At 36.6% G+C, this 13,971-nt stretch overlaps 1 protein-coding gene across 3 annotated transcripts in view; it reads right to left on the reverse strand.

The window, feature by feature from the left end:
- Nucleotides 1-13,971, reverse strand: part of ARB2A (ARB2 cotranscriptional regulator A) — a 431,289-nt gene that overhangs the window by 413,427 nt on the left and 3,891 nt on the right. The window lies entirely within an intron of this gene.

Below are 13,971 nucleotides of genomic sequence, written 5' to 3' on the forward strand. Positions count from 1 at the left end.
AACATTTTATCTGGTGCTTTGTCTGAAATTAACATTTTGTTAAACTCATTTCTATTTGTTTAAATGACAAATGCCGAAAATACTGCTTTTTCTGCATGAGAGTTAAACTTTCACTGAAAAACAGATGTTCATTCAACCATCCTTTATTGGTACACAAATTAGCAGTAAGAAAATTATAAAGCTGCCTGAACTAACAAAGAATTAGCACCAATGCTTAGTCTAAGTATATATTTAAAGGCCTATCCTTCCTGTATTTTGTTGATTTGAAATATTATCCACAAATTTGCTATAAGACCTCAGGCACTACTTAGTCCCTAAGTAACCACCTGAAATCCAACTATTCATAAGTTGGCAGAGCTTCTGTAAACTTGTGGCATTGCTCTTCATGTGGTTGATGGGTTTGGTTTTGCTTTTAATGAAAATATTCATATATTTTATTATTCATTCATGTAAACCTGGTTTTACACACACACACACACACACACACACACATATTACAAGGATCCCAAAGTAAGCTGCAAGCCTCCAGGGCTGGCCCTTTACAGACCACTAAGCCTAAGGATATTATTTAAGACAAGTTTAAATAGATTCAAAACATAAAATCATAGAACTGGAAAGGCATAGAAGTAGGCTCTTTCACAATTCCAGTCTCTATTTTAATAATGGTTATCTACTAAACAATAGACAACAGGCTTGTATAAAGTCCTGAAACAATTCCAAACCTAACATCACTTCCCTTTTTAAAATGATTGCTTAGACAATCAATATTTTGGAGTTGACTTCTTAAACTCAAGAATCCTACGTGATTTAATTAGTGAGCCAACAAAACTGTCAGTTCTGAATAAAAACCATTCAGAAGAAAAAGCAAGAAATGAGGTGTAAACTCTGAGGCGCATAGAGATTCTTCACCTGACAAGATAGTCTATTGAATAGGGAACACCTAATTTAAGAAAATGGTTTCAAAAAATAAATTGGTAACAACCAATATGAAGGGTATAATTCAGACACTTATGCCAAAAGTATATTTATATTTTAAATTTACATGGAAATTCACTATTTCAGGACCTCTGTAATATAGTTTTAATTTTTTAATTTTATGAAGTAAATAGTTGGTCCTTCATTTATATATTTTAATTTTTAGATATAGCTAATATTCATATGCCTTTAAAAATGAGTAGAAAACAGTAATTGGAAAAATGCTAAATGTATTCACTTTCCAACAATAAACCAAAAACTAAAGTTTTGTAATTATGGAATGTATAGAAAAAGACAACCTCACTCGAATGTTCTGCAGAAACTGAAAACAAGTCTTAGGCAGTAATACATCTTAATAAGTAAGTTAACCAACAGTTCCGTAATTCTGTAGGTGAATATATGCATTATATTTCAAGGCTGAATTAACTAAAACAGATATAAATGACCATCGATTAGAAAATTGTGCTGCAATTCCTATCAGGTCAACATTCAGAGAAAACAAAAGGTAGTTGGGCTCTGAGAGAAATACATTTCATGTTTACAGTCTAAGACTCTCTAAGGAAGAATTATTTTCTTATTTTTAGAGTAATCTTAACTAAAGTGTGTAACTCAATTTTGCTAAGATATTTTTCCATGTCTTCATAAGAAAGTTTACTGCTTAATTTAAAAAATGAAATTTAAACTTAAGACACAAAACATTTCTACTCTGAAACACTTCTCATTACTATTTCCATAATAAGTACTATTCTGGAAATATTTTCCTCAAATAGTGTGCTCCCTAAGTACATCATGAAATTTAGCTCTTTGTATTTTATATTATGGTCAGCTGTATACAGGTCATTTCACCTCTCTGAGGATAAGGGCTGTTTTCCTCATCCTGACATGTCTTACACATTATGGGCTCATAAATGTTGACTTAAACAGGGCTTGTTTATAAAATGGTCAAAGCCTATTAAAGCAAATAACATTCCCACGAAATGGACAGAGGAAGGATAATTAATGCAAAAATGAGTCCTTAGGAATTCCCTGGCAGTCCAGTGGTTAGGACTCTGTGCTTTCACTGCCAAGGGCGTGGGTTCAATCCCTGGTCGGGGAACTAAGATCTGACAAGCTGTGCGGTGTGGCCAGAAATTAAACAAACAAACAAATAAATACATTTTAAAAATGAGTCCTTTTTTTTTGAAACTGTATTTACACAATTTTAGTAAATAAGTAACAATAAATGACATTCTTTCAAATGAAACCTATTAGCTAATCTAGATTAATTACTTAAATAAAAAATATTGATACTATTAGAGGATATGGTTGGATTTAGATGATATAGTCAAGGTCTTATTCAGAAAGAACTAATATGGGACTTCCCTGGTGGCACAGTGGTTAAGAATCCACCTGCCAATGCAGGTTACACGGGTTCAAGCCCTGGTCCAGGAAGATCCCACATGCCACATGCCACGGAGCAACTAAGCCTGTGTGCCACAACTACTGAGCCTGTGCTCTAGAGCCCACGAGCCACAACTACTGAAGCCCACGTGCCACAACTACTGAAGCCCGCGCACCGCAACGAAGATTAGCCCCCGCTCTTCGCAACAAGAGAAAGCCCGCGCATGGTAACAAAGACCCAATGCAGCCAAAAATTAATTAATTAATTATTTTAAAATGTATTAAAAGAAAAGAACTAATAGATAGTAGGAACAAAAGTCATATAGAAGCATACGGTCTACATAATATATACAGTCAGGTCCTCGTTCAAATGGAAGCAATACACACTAAAAATAATAGCCCTAAGGAAACACAGTATCACTTCATTATTGGTTTGGTCAGTGCCTAATACAATAGTTTAGGGCTTTGGTAAAGCTGGGTTCAATATGTGGTGTAGGTTTGACACAGGCAGACCTTCCTATCTTATTCTAAGTTTCAAACCAATTTTATGATTTCAGAATCTTCTGAAATGCATAGTAGACCAGTAAACATTAGGGCTGAATAAACAACTACATGGAAAATGTAAACCATATATGATATTTTAAAAGTCATATGGCCCAATAAAAGTACAAGATTGATCAAATGAGAAACTTCTCAATGAAGAGAGCAGCAACAGAAGAAAAGGCATTCTCCCTCAAATATCACTGTAATTTTCACCTTAAAGTCAATATGTAAACAATCCCAACTGTTTTATTTACACAGATTTTAAATATGTGACAGACACTGGCAAACTAGCTCATAAATGGGAAAGAGAAGAACCACAAGATTTCAAACCACATTAAACAGTATCTAAACATCTGAGTACAACAAATCCTGACATTTTCAACACCGATTTTCCATTCCAGTCACTTGGAATGCAATGCCAGGTAAATAGAAGAGAGTAGGAAAATCATGGACTAAAAAGTAGTAAGAAATGAGGATGGTGTTCCTTCTACACCCTAAGCATTTCTCACTAAAAAATATGAAAGGTCAGTTCCAGGAGTGGAGAACTAAGTGCAAACAACTACAAGTTAGAATATAAAACCCTCTGGCTCTTCTCAGCAATCTATGATGTCTTAAGCATAATATGTAGGGCAGACAATCAGTGTCTTCCAAAGTTCACAGTACAATAAATTAATGAAGAAAATAAATCAAATACCATGTTATCTACCCTATCGACATCTTAATTCTCCACTGAATTTAAATGCTTTATAGCTACTACAATACCACGTGGGCAGTTACCTATCAAAACATACCTGGTGTCAAAAAGGGGGAACATATGCAACTCAAAGTTTTCTAAGCCAGATGAGTGTCTTCCCTGAGAGAAGACAAATTATCAGGCTAGAGAAGAGTTATGACTGCAAAAGCATTGAGTAATGAGTGCAAAATTAAAAATGTTGAAAAATTGAATTCTTTCTCCCTCAGATCAGTAACAAGGTAAGAACGCCCACTTTCACCATTAAGTGGATTAACAAAATTAAACATGTATAGGGTACATAAAATGCAGTATTTGATTGGCTTTGTCCATTAACTTATGAATACCCATTCTTATCATTAAGTGAATTGAGAAAAGTTAATATAGGTAAGTTATTGATAAATAAAATGTAGTATTTGATTGGCTTTGTTCATAAGTTTATTACAAAGTGAACTTTGGACACATAGGTAACCTGCCTGCCCTACACATGATGCTTAAGTCAATATACTTAGCTAAGGAAAAAAAAAAAAGATAGAGATTAGAAGCAAAATTATGCCTGATTGCATTTATATGACTGTTTACATAGAAAATCCTAGAAAAACTACAAAACAACTACTATTGCTAATAAATAAATTTAACATGGTGAGAAACTACAAGGTAATTATATAAAAAGCAACATTATTTATATAAATATATACATATAAATGTCAAGAACAATCAGAAAATTTGAAAAAAATTTCATTTCAGTGGTACCAAAAAACATAAAATACCTAAAAGTAAATCTAATAAAAGCTATCCAAGACTGCTACACTAAAAACTACTTTGCTGAGAGAAATCAAAGACAATCTAAATAAAAGCAAAGAAATACCATTTTCATGGATTAGAAAATTCAGTATTTTTATGATGACATTTCTCCCCAGATTGATTTATAGATTCAGCACAACCTCAATCAGAATCACAACAGGCTATTTTGCAGATATTGGCAAGCTAATTCTGAAATTCATACAGAAATACAAAAGATTTAGAATAACCAAAGCAAATTTCTAGCAGAACAAAGTGGAAGATGCACCTTACCTAATTTCAAGACTTAACATAAAGCTACAGTAATCAAAACAGTTTGGAATTAATATAAAGATAGACATATACATCAATGAAACAGAATAGAGAGTCTAAAAATAGACCAACACGCTGGAAGTCAGTTGATTTCCAAAAAAGGTGCTAGTCTATTCAACAGAAGAAAACTCTTCAATAAATGGTGTTGATTCAAATGAATTATCTGTTTGGAAAAAGATAAAACCAACTCTTACCTCATGTCATACATAAAAACTGACCCAACATAGATCATGAACATGAATATAACACCTAAAATTATAAAAATTTAGAAGAAAACACAGGAGAAAATATTTGGAACCTTACAGCAGGCAGTTTTCTCAGAACAACAATAAAAAAAAACCCCACAAATCATAAAAGGATAAAAATTGATAATCTGTGCTTGCTTTTCAAAAAATAACATTAAGAAAATGAAAAAGAAGCCACAGAATGGAGAAAATATTTGGAAGAACTTGTACAGATTATATTTTTTTTAAAAACTCTTACAACTCAATAATAAGACAAGCAAATTTAAAAGTAGGAAAAAGATTTAAACAGCTACCTCTTGAGAGAAGACATATAAATGACCAATGGAAAATGGCAGAAGAAAACATTTGGAGGCGACAGAAATATTCCTTATCTTGACTGTGATGAGAGTTTCAAGGAAGTATGCTAAAACATCAAATTATATAAATATGTACAATTTATTGCACTTCAATTATACCTTAAAGCTACAACAGATAAAGGTGGGGAGACTTTTTAAATGTTAAAATAAATGGTAATTGGCATGATTTATTCTATTTCCCTAAAATCTTTACATGTTATGGTAGTACTCATTCCATGGAGAATGATATATCCTGTGGGTAGAAAAAAGTATGACAAATAAATAAACTATTACTTGAGGAGGGATTACTTCTACATTTCAGCCAAACCTTATTATTTATTCCAAGAGAAATTAGCAAATATACACAAATAGAAAAATAACCTAAATATCACAAGTATTTAGCTTTGACTATAATTATAACTGCTATTGAGGAATTCATAAGACTGTCAACCAGAAAAATAGCTCTAAATATTGAAATTGCAAGTAGTCATATACTTTCTTAACACATTAGAAATAATTAGATTTCTAATCCTACTACTCAAGTCAATTGAGCAATATATACACACATGAAGAGAGCAAAAAAGAAACTTAAGCTGATCTTCAATGAGTGTCTAATAACTTACATAGATTTTAGAGAGCTGGGGAATAGATATGGACATATGGTATTTCATGCAAAAGCTTTAAAACTAATGACCTTTATTGAATCAGCAGACCTAGCCTACAGTTTCCTATCATTCCTTCATTCATTCACATAATAAAAATTTATTAAATGTATCAAACATATCAGATTCTGCGTTTGATAGAAGCGATGCCAAAAGGCAGTAGAATATATGGTTAAAACAACTGACACTGGAGCCAGAATGCCTGTGCTTAAATTTTAACTCTGCCATTTATTCTATGTAATACCTAGGGCAAGGTACTTAACCTCCAGGTGTGCAGTGAAAGGTTAACTCAGAAGGCTTGGGATGTCCCAAATCTGTATATTCTATAGAAAGGACTGACTCTTGACTGGCTTCTGGGAGTTAACCTATAAGTCCTTGGAATATCATGACTGATAATAGTATCTCCATATGCCTGAGGCCATGGGCCATGCCATACAGTTTATACTAACCATATGATTTATGGTGAATGCATGTTTTTATTTACCTGGATCCTGTGGCATGCTGTATCAGTCTGATATCTGCAAGGGCTGGAGACTGAGTTGGTCATGGGGGCACTCCATGCCTATGTGACTGATACTCTAAAAACACTCAGGACACCAAGCCTCAGGGGAGCATCATTGCTTGCTAACACTTTGCACTTGTTGTCACACACTGTTGCTGGGAGAATTAAGTACTTCCTGTATGACTTTTGAGAGAGGACAAGTAGAAGCTAATACCTAGTCTCTCCTGGACTCAGCCCTATGTGCTTTTTCCATTTGCTGTTTTTAATCTGTATCCTTTCACTGTAGTAGACTGAAACTGTAAATTTAATAGCTTTTCTGAGTTCTGGGAGTACTTCCAGCAAATCATCAAACCTAAGGGCAGTCCTGAGGACCCTCAATACTGTAACCTTGTTTCCACATCTAAAAAATGCACTTAACATTAGTACCTACTTAAGGATAGCTGTGGGGATCAAATGAACTAATGCATTTTTTAAAAATAAATTTATTTATTTTTATTTTTGGCTGTGTTGGGTCTTTGTTGCTGTACGTGGGCTTTCTCTAGTTGCAATGAGCAGGAGCTACTCTTTGTTGCGGTGCTCGGGCTCCTCATTGCGGTGGCTTCTCTTGTTGCGGAGCATGGGCTCTAGAGCACAGGCTCAGTAGTTGTGGTGCACGGGCTTAGTTGCTCCGTGGCATGTGGGATCTTCCTGGACCAGGGCTCGAACCCTTGTCCCCTGCATTGGCAGGAGGATTCTTAACCACTGTGCCACCAGGGAAGACCTGAACTAATGTATTTTATGTTCTTAGAACAATACCTGGCATATAATGTTTGCTGCTTCTCATGCTGTTACAAAAATAAATGGTCCTAGCAACTGAATAGCTTGGTCTAGTGAGAGAGGCCATTAACTAATAAAATTGCAAATGCTAAAACATTACGCAAAATGTACCAAAGGAACAAGAAGCATCACTTCTTTCTTTCGGATCCCCAACACTGTTGTCTTAATTTAGGTCCCCATTATCACTCATTTTCTAACTTAGAATATCCTCTTAACAATATAATCCTTACAGGATTCCCTGACATCACCATAACCACTGCCACCAACAGCCCCACCACTGCCTGACCCAACTGTATATTCCTTTAACCTGATTCCACATTCTTAGAATCCATTCCCACACACAATTCCCTGATTTCTATTGATATAAGTTGGCGAAAATCACACACATCTTCATGTAAACTTTTTACCTCACCCTCTGGGGTCTGTTTGGACTCAAGTTTGGTTATAGGTCTAGAAGCAAGGGAAGGTGGTTGGAATAAGAGGAAGATCAGCAATCCATTGTGGGCAACTAAGGGGAGGCCATTACAGGTTCTTTAGACCAGGGGAGACAGGCCTCCTGGGAAGGAGTAGAAGGGTTGCTTCTACTGGCAAAGAAGGTTCAAGAGAATTTAGAGATCCAAGGTGTCTAGCTTCACCAGAATCTGCCTATATGTACCCATCCCAATTGTCAAGGTCCCAATCCGTCCTTTAGGATTGCGAATTCAAGTTGTGCTGTAATTCGGTCAACCACGTGATTTGTTTTACAGAAACCTTAGTACTGCAACTACTTTTAGGGCAGCAGTAGAAACCAACTGGTACCTGGAAGTGGAATGCTGCCATACCAAAAACCTCAAGAGTAGCTTGAGGAACCAGGCAGAGGGCTCTGAAAAGAGTGTTACAGAAAGCCTACAGCAGCCTGAAGAATCTGTTAATAGATGCCCCATGGTCTTTGATAAGGCTGTGGGTGAGGACCTGCAAGAAAGCAAAGTAAATGTTATTGGAAACTCGAGGAAGGGGTTGTTAATGTAGTGGCAGCAACTGCAGTATCCCATGGAATTATATGGAACGTAGAAAATATACCTAATGAAGTGGTTGATCTAACAAGGAGATTTCCAACTAGAGTGCTGAATGTGCCACCTGGTTCTTTTTGCTGCTTATAGTAAAACATGAGAAGCCAGAAATAAACTAATAAAAGGACTGTTAAACAAAAAGGAGCCACGACTTTCTCTGTAAAAGATACTGTCAAGGGAATGAAAAAAGCCAGAGACTGAGAGAAAATATTTTCAAAAGACATATCTAATAAAGGTATCTTATTCAATATATATGAAGAACTCTTAAAACTCAACAATAAGAAAACAACCCAATTAAAAAATGGGCAAAAGACCTGAACAGACACCTCACCAAAGAAGATATACAGATGGAAAATAAGCTTGATATACAAAGAAGATATACAGATGGAAAATGACAACATCATGTCATTAAGGAATTGCAAATTAAAACAACAACGGGACGGGCTTCCCTGGTGGTACAGTAGTTGAGAGTCCACCTGCCGATGCAGGGGACACGGGTTCGTGCCCTGGTCAGGGAGGATACCACATAATGCGGAGCGGCTGAGCCCATGGGCCATGGCCTCTGAGTCTGCGCGTCCGGAGCCTGTGCTCTGCAATGGGAGGGGCCACGGCAGTGAGAGGCCCGCGCGTACCGCAAAAAAAAAATAACAAAAAACAAAAAACAATGGGATACCACTACACACCTATCTGAATGGCTAAAATCCTTAATACTGACAACACCAAATGCTGGCAAGGATATGGAGCAATGAGAACTCTCACTCGTTGGTGAGAATGCAAAATGATACAGCTATGTTGGAAGATAATTTGGCAGTTTCTTTCAAAATTAAACATATTCTCACCATACGATCCAGGATCATGCTCCTTGGTATTTACCCAAATTAGGTGAAAACTTATGTCCACACAAAAATCTGCAAACAGATATTAAGAGCAACTTTATTCACTACTGCCAAGCTTAGAAACAACAAAGGTGTCCTTCAGTAGATGAATGAATAAATCAATTGTGGTACATCCATACAAAAGAATATTATTCAGCAGCACTCAAAAAAAAAAAAAAAAAAGCTATCAAGCCATGAAAAGACAGGGAGGAAACTTAAAAGTATATTACTAAGTGAAAGAAGCCAACCACCAAAGGCCTGCATACTGTACGATTCCAACTATATGATATTCTGGAAAAGGGAAAACTATGGAGACTAAAAAGATCAGTGATTGCCAGGGGTTAGGGAGGAAGGATGGCTGAATATGCATAATAGAGAGGATTTTTTAGGGACGTGAAACGAATCTGTATGATGCTAGGATGTTTTCAATGATAAAATGGAGTCATCTAGTTTCTTAGAAGTACTTGCAGTATTCCTAATGCAGATTAAATTTCACCATTAAATCACTCACACTGTTTCAAAATAATGAAATATTACCTATAAACAATAATACTCTTACAATTACCTGTGAAATACATTAGCATGAATTGATTTTATCATATTAGTCACCTAGAAAAAAGTAGGAAAAGACCTTAAAAGAACAGGCTACAGATCAAAAATACTTTGATGGTGTATGAAAGAGGTCCAAAATGGTCTCCAGTAAAACCAACTTTGTTGGATCCCAAAACCAAACCTAGAGTCATCCTGTATAAAGTTCAGGCCAGACTCCAGCCTACAGGAAAGACCCTACCATCTATCATTTTTCATTCCATTTTTCCTTCTTCCTTTCTTCTACTTCCATGTACCAACTTTTTTGCTCAATCACTTTAGATGGTATATAATATAAAAGTCCTCTTTGAGGCCTTTCTTTCTTTCAAGTTTTTGAACAATTTCAGATGATTCAATTTTAAAGTGGATCTATGGGAAACTGAGTTCATCGAACTCTTAACATTCTTCCACTAGAGTACATGGAACCCAACTGCTGATTAAGAAAAAGAAAAAAGATCAGTCATGAACTGGTGTATTAGTCTGCTCCAGCTGCCATAACAAAATACTGGGGTGGCTCAAACAACAGAACTTTATTTTCTCATAGTTCTGAAGGCTAGAAATCTCAGATCAAGGTCTGGCAGGGTTGGTTTTTGGTGAGAACTTTCTTCTTGGCTTTTAGGCAGTCACCTTGTTGCTGTGTCCTAACATGATAGAGAGGGAAATCAAGTGAGATCTCAGGTGTCTCTTCATAGAAAGACACCAATGCTATCAGTTCAGGGTCCCACTCATATGACCTCATTTAACCTTAATTACTTTTGGGGGGTTAGGGCTTCAACATACAAATTCTGAGAGAATGCAACTGAGTCCACAGCAATTAAAAAGTATCAAGGGATAACATCATGTTTAGGAACATTTGTGTTATAACATTCTTGATACTTTTCCAAACAGCCTCAATCTTAGAAGATAGGGTGCTTCAACATCATCAGTTCACTTGGCCCTGCTTTCAAATGCTAAAGCCATTTTTATCCCTAATCAGAGGAAGGAAGAAGCAGAGAAAGGAGATATGAAAGGTTTTGGACAACTACACAGTTAGATGGCACAGTCAGCACAAGAGATAACCTCCACTTCTAACACCAATTACAAGTTCAAAGACTCCCAAAGCCCTGTCAGGCTTGATAATTCACTAGGAAGACCCAAAGAACTCACTGAAAACTGTTATACTCATGATTATAGTTTACCACAGGAAAATTAATACAGATTAACATCAGGGAAGGGAAAAAGCATATTGGACAAAGTTCAGGAGAGTACCAAACACAGAGCTGCTGATGTCCTCTCTCTGTGAAGTTATGGACATGTTGTTCTCTTGCAAACTATATGTCATAATATGCACGGACTACTGTCAACCTGGAAAGCTCACAGGAGACATGGTGTTCAGAGTTTTATTGGGGCTCCATTACACAGGCATGACTGAATGCCCACATGGTTGATCTCAGTTTCCAGGTCAACTGATACCGAGGGACCCAAAGCCCCTACCCTAACTCACATAGTCTCTCTGGCTACAGGCAGCCCCTAACCTAAATCACACTGTTAGACAATGTGACCCAAAGCTCCAAGGAAAACAAAAATACTAGAGATTACCATCCAGAAGCTGAGGGCAAAGCCCAGACCTCTTTTGGGGCAAGGTTAAATCCTTTACCCTACAGGAGACAAGAGAAACTATTCAATAGTTCCTACTGCCTAAAGAGGCAAGTCCAGGCCTCTTATCAAACTATACAACATTCTCCTCACATCCTCTGCCCCTCCTCCCATGACTTGGTTCCTATCTCTTTCTCCAAATCCATCTCTCATTACAATCAAACTTTCTGCTCTAGTAGTTGTAAATTCCTTTTAGTGTTTTACAAATACCAGACCGCTGAGAGGTATTTCTTCTGTCTAGAAAGCCTTTCCACTGTTGTTTTTTTTTTAATCTCTTAGATTTATCATTTTAAATTTATTTATTTATTTTTGGCTGTGTTGGGTCTTTGTTTCTGTGCGAGGGCTTTCTCTAGTTGCAGCAAGCGGGGGCCACTCTTCATCGCGCTGCACGGGCTCCAGACGCGCAGGCTCAGTAGTTGTGGCTCACAGGCCTAGTTGCTCTGCGGCATGTGGGATCTTCCCAGACCAGGGCCCAAACCCGTGTCCCCTGCATTGGCAGGCAGATTCTCAACCACTGCGCCACCAGGGAAGCCCATCCACTTTATTTTTAAATGACTCATCTGTAAGTTTTCAACTTAGGTAGCATTTTTTCCACAAAGCCTTTCAATAACCCCAGGTAAGGCATTGTGCCTCTCCCATACCATCCTATACATACTTCTATCATAATACAAAAAATTTTGCTGAAGTCTTGTCTTTATAGCAGACACCCCAACCAGCACGTAAGATCCTCAAGTATGGGGTCCAGACTGCCTTATGACTAGGTATCCATCTTTTACTGATTCAGATAACTGAGATCCTGCCTAACTATTGCCCTGTTTTCCTTGCCTCATATTTCAGTTCATGTAGATCTTGGGCCCTTCTCTGTTCCTTTATCCCTCCCTTCTCCCTATCTCTTTCGAGACCAGTGCCCAATCCCCATTCAGCTAACACTTGTTGACAAACCCCCTTACTTTTCTGCCACTACTTCCTTTACCTCCTGATCTGATCCTTCCTCTCCTCTCTGCCACGCAACCAATTCCTGGGTATTACCATTTAAGATAAATACTCCAACTACATTAAACGGTATTACACCAAATGGACCAAGATGATTGATTAACTCCCGAACTACTTGAGTTAGTAAGAGAGTCATTTCCATAGTATAGACAAAAACGATGATATCAAGAAGAATGGGGTAATTCAAATCAAGAGAGCATCTCACCTATCAATTAATCAAACTTTTCAACTTCTTAAACTGCATCACCTCAAGTTATAATCTTGGTCACAATTCTAGCTTGTTCCATGTTCTAAACAAAGCACACAAAACTAAGCTATGCTTTGTAAATGAAAAGGGTATCACACTCCTTCATTACCTTGGATATTAACTCCAAATTGTTTTTTAAATAGAGATACTGTATCTGTTGAGCCACATATAGTATCTTTCATGTTGCTTTCTTATACCTATCACAGATAATGGCAATGTGATTAGCAGGGGATAAGAATAGTAGCCACATCCCACAGCCATTGGCAGTTACAATGTTGGGTATTAGTTGCTATCATTCCCTTAATTAGCTATTAAAGGGCCTTACAAGGCCCGAATCCACAGTCTTAGTCTTATTAGCACCTCTCTAACCTCTGAGCAAATCAACCCTAAGTATATTATCAACCTAGACCATGCTTAAAATATTCAATCTGCTATAAAGAAATGGAAACAAACATACAATAAATGCTTTGCTTCAATGATCTGTCTTCACAGTGATATTTTTCCCTACGGTAAAAATTATCTGCTATCTATACTGCAGTATCTGTATTACAAAAATGAACTGTTCTCAAAAACAAGGAGACAAGAATACAATATCAGAGAAAGCAGCACAGCACTTCTACCTCTAAATTATCTTTAACTTAGCTGTAAAATGTTAAGCAAGTCAGTCATCTGCTACCTCATCTGTAGCAAATTAATCAATTTTAATTTGTCAAAGAGTGATAAGCAAAAATGTGGTACAATTTTTCATTTATTACTTTAAATCAAAGCAAAGTAATCAACTTAAATAAGCTTTATAACTGAAATAGTTAGCTAAATGAAGAGTATTTAATAAAGAATAGGGTACAAAACATTCAATAGTTAAAAAAAAAAAAAAGATGTGTTACCTTGCATTAATGGGTCATCAGCCATTCTGAATAAAAAAATTCCTTCCTCTCTTAAACAGATAGTCTAAAAATTTTTTTCTTAACAATGCTGAACATTGTTAAATTACACATTACTCATTAAATTACTCAAACCTCATTACTCTATGGTTGGAAATGATGTGATACATGGTCTGAACAACTTAGTTTACTTCTGTAGGACTGTATGCACTGCACACCCTCCAAATACTAACTGCTGAACCAGATGAACTGACATATGTTACTTTGTATACAGTAGGTCATACTGAATCACTTAAGGCTAGGTGGCTGACTTCAGAACCACATGCTGAGATACAGCTGCACTTTCTCCCTGTCCCCCATCCCATTCCAATCTGTAGAGCTATATTACTTTCTGTCACTTTG

This window comes from Neophocaena asiaeorientalis, unplaced genomic scaffold (assembly GCF_003031525.2).
Source record: "Neophocaena asiaeorientalis asiaeorientalis breed wild unplaced genomic scaffold, Neophocaena_asiaeorientalis_V1.1 scaffold550, whole genome shotgun sequence".
Lineage (NCBI taxonomy): Eukaryota > Metazoa > Chordata > Mammalia > Artiodactyla > Phocoenidae > Neophocaena > Neophocaena asiaeorientalis.